Consider the following 8,252-nt stretch of genomic DNA (forward strand, 5'->3'; position numbering starts at 1 on the left):
CAACCGACCGGCCAAGCGGTCGGCGACGGTACGGAGAGCGGTCGAAACACGCCGGAGTGGCGAGAGACTCGAGAAAGTACGTTTACGACTCGTCCGGACTCGCTCGACTCGTTCGACGCGCCGAGCGCGACGTATCTCTTATAGTACCCAACCGGCCGGCCAGGCGGTCGGCGACGCACGGTCCTACGCACGGCCGTATGCGAGCGCGAGCGCCGAAAGGCGCGTTCAATCGAGACATAGTCGCGGAGAGCGAACGATCGAAAAGTCCTATTGTACGATAAAATATTATCACGATAGCCGTATGGCGAATGTCAAACAACGATAATTAGCATTAATTAAGAAGGAAACAAACGAAATGCCGGGACAATAGGTATAAGCACCGACGGTACCTCCGGGCCGAGCGGCACTCCGGGCTGGGCGGCTCCTCCGGGTCGGGCGGCACCTCCGGCCGGGCGACACCTCCGGAACCACGGCCGACCGGCGACACCTCCGGGCCGGGCGAAACCTCCGGAAACCACGGCCGACCGGCGGCACCTCCAGGCCGGGCGACACCTCCGGGAACCACGGCCGACCGGCTGCACCTCCGGGCCGGGCGGCACCTCCGGGCCGGGCGACACCTCCGGGAACCACGGCCGACCGGCGACACCTCCGGGCCGGGCGACACCTCCGGGAACCACGGCCGACCGGCAACACCTCCGGTACGGGCGGCACCTCCGGACGACCGAATGATCTCTCGAAGTCAGACGACCGCCGGCGGTACCTCCGGAACACTTAACGACGATTTACGGCGCCGCAACAAGGAGAGCTACGTAAAAACGTTTCGGACAAAAGTTACTTACTATTCGGCGCTCGCTCGACATGAGGGCGCTGTCCGATTACCAACTCGAAACGTGTCTCTCAAACCCACGTGTCGGAGACATATATTTCGAATTATTACGGATGATACGCAACACGCAAGCTGCGGTGACCGCGATTACGGTACGGAACACTCGCCCGATGCGAAATCACGCGCGCGGCAACCGAGACGGCTCGTTACGGGCGTGATTATACGTGCGGCACCACATAACGGCCGGCGTCAACTTGGGGACGGACGGCACCTCCGGGACGGGCGACACCTCCGGACGACCGAATGATTTTACCAAGTCCGTCGCCCGCCGGCGGTACCTCCGGGGCACTTGACGGCGAGTAGCGCCGCTACGAGGAGATAATGCTACGATACGGAAATACGTTTCGGACAAAGGTTTCGTACTTTTTGACGCTCCGCACGACCGCGCGACACGATTATTACGATATCTGCTAATTCCCGGCTACCACTCGTCGGATGCACAATCTTCGAGATTCTACGACCGATACGTGGACGAATGCAGGCAGGATGCCGATAAGCGAAGCCGGAGTGTTTGCACGAATAAACTTTCCGATGCGTCCTCATTTAATTAATCTCATTTAGCTCGCTCGTTAGCGGTACAAGCGAGAACTCGGGAACAGGCGCAAGTTCGCTCGCGGCGCGTTGCTCTCGCCGGCGAGCGAGAAATTTTTCCAGGCCCGATAGCGGCGTGTTGCCTTGATTAGCGGGCGACACCTCCGGCGGCACGCGCCGCCCGTAACCCAAGTACGATCGCGGCGTGTTGCTTTCGTTGGCGGGCGACACCTCCGGCGGCACGCGCCGCTCGTAACCCAAGTCCGATCGCGGCGTGTTGCATTCGTTGGCGGGCGACACCTCCGGCGGCACGCGCCGCCCGTAACTCAAGTCCGATCGCGGCGTGTTGCTTTCGTTGGCGGGCGACACCTCCGGCCGCACAAGCCGCTTTTTCCAAGTTCGCTCGCGGCGTGTTGCTTTCGCCGGGCGAACGACAAATTCTTCAAGTTCGCTCGCGGCGTGTTGCTTTTGCCGGGCGAGCGAAAAATTCATCCAAGTCCGTTCGCGGCGTGTTGCTATCGCCGGGCGGAGCGAGAAATTCATCCAAGTCCGTTCGCGGCGTGTTGCATTTGCCGGCGAGCGAGAAATTCTTCCAAGTCCATTCGTGGCGTGTTGCTTTCGCCGGGCGAGCGAGAAATTTCTCCAAGTCCGATCGCGGAGTGTTGCTTTCGTTGGCGGGCGACACCTCCGGCGGCACGCGCCGACCCGTACCACAAGTCCGATCGCGGCGTGTTCCTTTCGTAGGCGGGCGACACCTCCGGCCGCACAAGCCGCTTTTTCTAAGTTCGCTAGCGGCGTGTTGCTTTTGCCGGGCGAGCAAGAAATTTATCCAAGTCCGTTCGCGGCGTGTTGCTTTCGCCGGGCGAGCGACAAATTCTTCCAAGTCCGTTCGCGGCGTGTTGCTTTCGTTGGCGGGCGACACCTCCGGCGGCACGCGCCTCCCGTACCCCAAGTCTGATCGCAGCGTGTTGCTTTCGTTGTCGGGCGACACCCCTACGCCGCCACAAGCCGTTTTTTCCAAGTTCGCTCGCGGCGTGTTGCTTTCGCCGGGCGAGCGACAAATTTTCCAAGTTCGCTCGCGGCGTGTTGCTTTCGCCGGGCGAGCGAGAAATTCTTCCAAGTCCGTTCGCGGCGTGTTGCTTTCGCCGGGCGAGCGAGAAATTCTTCCAAGTCCGTTCGCGGCGTGTTGCTTTTCGCCGGGCGAGCGAGAAATTCAATCCAAGTCCGTTCTGCGGCGTGTTGCTTTCGCCGGGCGAGCGACAAATTCTTCCAAGTTCGCTCGCGGCGTGTTGCTTTCGCCGGGCGAGCCGAGAAATTCTTCCAAGTCCGTTCGCGGCGTGTTGCTTTCGCCGGGCGAGCGAGAAATTCATCCAAGTCCGTTCGCGGCGTGTTGCTTTCGCCGGGCGAGCGACAAATTCTTCCAAGTCCGTTCGCGGCGTGTTGCTTTCGTTGGCGGGCGACACCTCCGGCGGCACACGCCGCCCGTACCCCAAGTCCGATCGCGGCGTGTTGCTTTTGTTGGCGGGCGACACCTCCGGCCGCACAGCCGCTTTTTCCAAGTTCGCTCGCGGCGTGTTGCTTTCGCCGGGCGAGCGACAAATTCTTCCAAGTTCGCTCGCGGCGTGTTGCTTTCGCCTGGGCGAGCGAGAAATTCTTCCAAGTCCGTTCGCGGCGTGTTGCTTTCGCCGGGCGAGCGAGAAATTCTTCCAAGTCCGTTCGCGGCGTGTTGCTTTCGCCGGGCGAGCGAGAAATTTCATTCCAAGTCCGTTCGCGGCGTGTTGCTTTTCGCCGGGCGAGCGAGAAATTCATCCAAGTCCGTTCGCGGCGTGTTGCTTTCGCCGGGCGAGCGAGAAATTCTTCCAAGTCGTTCGCGGCGTGTTGCTTTCGCCGGGCGAGCGAGAAATTCATCCAAGTCCGTTCGGGGCGTGTTGCTTTCGCCGGGCGAGCGAGAAATTTGGCAGTGTCCTCGAATCGGATCACGCGGGAGTATTAACGGCGATCGGCCGAGGCCTCACGCCACTTGACACGCTTGGCTCTAGAACACCGTGACCGCCGGGGCGCGAAGCCCTCGGGGCACGCGCTCCGCCTAACCGAGTAAGTAAGGAAACGATGAAAGTAGTGGTATTTACCGGCGATGTTGCCATCTCCCACTTATGCTACACCTCTCATGTCTCCTTACAGTGCCAGACTAGAGTCAAGCTCAACAGGGTCTTCTTTCCCCGCTAATTTTTCCAAGCCCGTTCCCTTGGCAGTGGTTTCGCTAGACAGTAGATAGGACAGTGGAATCTCGTTAACCATTCATGCGCGTCACTAATTAGATGACGAGCATTTGGCTCCCTTAAGAGAGTCATTGGTTACGACCGCACCGGTGGGTCTGGGGGCGGTTAGCCCCCCCAGTAAACGGCCCCAGCGGTGCCGGGCGGCTACATCGCGGTTACTCCCTTCCGCTAGAAATCGGGATCCACACCTGGGATTTCCCCCTTCCAGCGCACATACACTGCGTATTACGTACGCCAGGACAAGCAGATCCTTCAGACGTAGGGGCGCGGTTTCACCACGCAACACAATTGACTATGGAATAGGTTAGTTTTGCGTCCCATGGACGCGGTCCACCATTCCTACTCTCTTTATTGTACCTGTGTGTGACGCCCCAGTAGCAAGGCACCGATCCACGCAGGCCGACAATCATATTTACGTCCAACCGTGCAATGGATGGGCTGGGATCGCCCCAGAGGGCTTCCCAAATGCTTAAGGGAAATGCGTACACATAAAATACCTCCACAGACACACACTGCGCCGGGCGCCCTAGTTCCACGCCCGTGAGAGAGTCCGACACCAATTGGTAGGGCACCGGTAGCCTCCCGTGGGGCTCCCTACCTCCCTCACTACCCGGTGTTAGTCTAAGTCGCATTTTATGACAGCTTCAGCATGCCTCGGACCCCGAACTGTGCTTCTCGCGCCAGATCAGTGGGACTCGGCCACGATTCGCCACCATCAGACAACCCCGACAACGTTAGACGGGTCACCGTCGCGTACCTCGCTATTAGGCTACGCTGCCGATCGCCGCTACGACAGGGCCGGACGCTTTGCCCAGAACTGGGATCGCTTTATCCTTCCACTGTCGTTTTATGGGAAAAAACTGTGATCGGTCGCCCGTTTACCGCGCTTGCTTAAATTTCTTAAACGTTGACATTCAGAGCACTGGGCAGAAATAAACCATTGCGTCAACACCCGCGAGGCCCATCGCAATGCTTTGTTTTTAATTAGACAGTCGGATTCCCCTAGTCCGTGCCAGTTCTGAGCTGAGCGTTTGAATGGCGCCGAAGAGGACGACCACGACGGCTCGCGCCGCCACGGAAGCCTCGCAGCAAGGAAGATCAGCGGGAAGGCCAAGGCACGGGACCGAGCTCGGATCCCGGGAACCGGCGCGAGAACGCCGGACCGTTCACCTCGCCCAGGCCCGGCACGTCAGCCAGACCCGCTTTCCCGACCAAGCCCGACACGCCCCGCTCCTCAGAGCCAATCCTTATTCCCGAAGTACGGATCCAATTTGCCGACTTTCCCTTACCTACATTATTTCTATCGACTAGAGGCTCTTTACCTTGGAGACCTGCTGCGGATATGGGTACGAACCGGCGCGACACCTCACGTGGCCCCTCTCCTGGATTTTCAAGGTCCGCGGGGAAGATCCGGACACCGCCGCAACTGCGGTCTCTTCGCGTCTCCAAACGCTATCTCCCTGCTATGAGTTTCCAGGGAACCTCGAAACGCTTATACAGAAAAGAAAACTCTTCCCGGATCTCCCCGACGGCGTCTCCAGGTCATTTTTGGGTTACCCGACGAACACTCTTATCGAGGGCCCGAATTGTATGCGGTTCCGCTGCCGGGTTCGGAATAGGAACCGGATCCCTTTCGCCCGACGGGCGTGTGTCTTTCGTATATATTTATTATTATTTATCGACACTCGAGTATATTGTACGCGTCATTGACATAGGATTTCTTCTAGGGCTTAGGATCGACTGACTCGTGTGCAACGGCTGTTCACACGAAACCCTTCTCCACGTCAGTCCTCCAGGGCCTCGCTGGAGTATTGCTACTACCACCAAAATCTGCACCGACGGCGGCTCCAGGCAGGCTCGCGCCCAGACCCTTCTGCGCTCACCGTCGCGACCCTCCTACCCGTCAGGGCTTCGTGACGACACGAGAGAAGACTAACGCCCGCTCCCGGTTGCCGCCCCACTGCCGCTGACGGCAGAGTATAGGCCGACGCTTCAGCGCCATCCATTTTTAGGGCTAGTTGCTTCGGCAGGTGAGTTGTTCCACTCCTTAGCGGATTCCGACTTCCATGGCCACCGTCTGCTGTCTTAAGCAACCAACGCCTTTTATGGTGTCCCATGAGCGTCGAGTTGGGCGCATTAACTCTGCGTTGGTTCATCCCACAGCGCCAGTTCTGCTTACCAAAAAGGGCCCACTTGGCACTCTGATCCGAAGATGCTCGTGGCTTCATAATTCAAGAAAGCCAGAGATCTCACCCATTTAAGTTTGAGCAATAGGTTGAGGGTCGGTTTCGGCCCCAAGGCCTCTAATTCATTTTCGCTTTACCAGATGAGGACCTACGCGCAGTTCCGTGCGGAACGGCCGAGTGCCAGCTATCCTAGAGGGAAACTTCGGAGGGGGAACAGCTACTAGATGTTTCGATTAGGTCTTTCGCCCCTTATACCCGAGTTCCGACGACATGATTTGCACGTCAGAATCGCTACGGACCTCCATCAGGGTTTCCCCTTGACTTCGTCCTGACCAGGCATAGTTCACCATCTTTTGGCGTTCCCAACGTGTACGCTCTGGGTGCGCCTCTTCTCGCGAATGAGAACAGACGCCCCGGGAGTGCGAGGCCGACATCGCGACGCGCCTATCCTCCCTAGGTCGACGGCCAGGGCGACCTTCACTTTCATTACGCCTTTAGGTCTCGCGACAAGTCCAATGACTCGCGTGACATGTTAGACTCCTGGTCCGGATGTTTCAAGACGGGTCCTAAGAGTACCCCAAAGGCAGTAGCGGGCGCCGAACCGGTATCGGTCTCCCGCGAGGACCGCGGGAGACGTTCGCAGGCCTGTTCGAAAGGTGTACCGTACTGTAACCAACAGCGGGCCAGGACCGGGGACGTCCGCGAAGTCCGTAACCTCCGAGTACATAGGCGCGGCGCTTGCAGCGGTCTCGACGCACCGTGATAGTGCGGCCTGATACCTTGCGGCGTACCAGCCGAGCAGACCGGCCGGGCGGACCGAGGGTTTGTTCGGTGCCGTTTTTTTACCGGCGACGCGACAGACACCGCACCCCGGGCCCGTAGGACCGACACCCAAGCGGGTCGCGAACCGTTCTACTTGGGGAGAAGTGTTCACGACGACGAGCGCCGGACATCGGCGCACGGTAGCGTGCCCGCGCGCGAGCGCAGGACTCCGCGGGACATCGCCGACCGACGCGAAGCCAGCGCCGCTGACGATGAATCTCCCCGTTTGATCTTTTGTTTTCTTAGGTTACCCCTGAACGGTTTTCACGTACTCTTGAACTCTCTCTTCAAACGTTCTGTTTCAACTTTCCCTCACTGGTACTTGTTCGCTATGCCGCCTCTCGTGGTCGTATTTTAGCCTTAGATGAGTTTACCCCACCCACTTAGAAGTGCACTCTCAAGCTAACCCGAACTCTTAAGAGAGATCCCTCACCGAGGCGGCACCGGTCGCTAGCGGCCTGGCACCCTCTACGGGTAAGTGGCCCCATTCAAGAGGACTTGGATCCTCCCAAACACCATTTCCCTGCGGGGGGAACCGCGGGATTCGGTGCTGGGCTCTTTCCTGTTCACTCGCCGCTACTAAGAAAATTTCCCGGTTGTTTCTTTTCCTCCGCTTTAAAAATATGCTTAATTCAGCGGGTAATCTCGCCGGCTCTGAGGTCGTCGCATAGTGAGTTTTCGTAGCCGTTTGCCTCCTCCGCGTCGCTCATCGTCGTCTCTCCTCTATAATATAATTATAAGAGGGAGAGAGAGAGAGCGTCGAACGAGAGAGCAGCAAACGGCAGCACACGAAATACGCGAGAAGGCAAATCGCCGGGGCGCTAACCGCACACACACTCGTTGGTGGTAATGGAGACGATATATCGCGGGGTTCGAGATTCTCGGATCTCCCTTCTCTTTTATATACGAAATTCGGGCGGAATCGATTCGACGAGTACACGACGCGGCGCGCCGGTCCCCTTTTTTCGCTTTACGAAAATTTCGTTAGCTCGGACACGCGGTCGGCTCGCGATTCAAAACCCTTCTCCGTAAAGAGGTAAAGGATTACGAATGCTCTCTCCGCCGGACGACGACGCGCCGTATATTTCTCCGTAATACCGTTATGTGTGCGGGCAAGGGCGCCTCGGCATAAGACGCGCGAGCGCTATCGCACCGAGAGACGCGGCACAGAGTGCGAGAGCAGTCCGGTCAGTCTGTGTGATGTACGGAGAGGAGAGACGGTGAGACAAGCGCTACCTATTACTTTCGGGAGACAAACGACGCACGCGCCGCTCTAGTGGAAAGCGGTGCCATTCACCGTCCTGACCCTTTTTTTGGCCGTTTGTTGCTCCCTTCGCGCGCGCGCTCTTACTCTCATCCCATTCTCTTCGGCTCTCGCGTACACACACGACTGGATACACAAACACGCTCCCACTCTTAATTCGCGCAGCATTCTCTGGGCGCGCGTTCGCCAACGTTTTACACGCTTGTGCGCTTCCTCCTCATTATTATTATTATTTCGGTGTGTCATTTCAGACGACGCCAGGATTTGCACCGCGGCCGGTCGGC

General features: G+C 58.4%; 1 pseudogene; it reads right to left on the bottom strand.

Moving 5' to 3' along the window:
- Positions 1-5,001: 5,001 nt before the first annotated feature.
- Positions 5,002-7,344, bottom strand: LOC146725070 (large subunit ribosomal RNA; annotated as a pseudogene).
- Positions 7,345-8,252: the final 908 nt, after the last annotated feature.

This window comes from Nylanderia fulva, unplaced genomic scaffold (genome assembly GCF_048542155.1).
Source record: "Nylanderia fulva isolate GAGA-0341 unplaced genomic scaffold, ASM4854215v1 Scaffold1050, whole genome shotgun sequence".
NCBI lineage: Eukaryota > Metazoa > Arthropoda > Insecta > Hymenoptera > Formicidae > Nylanderia > Nylanderia fulva.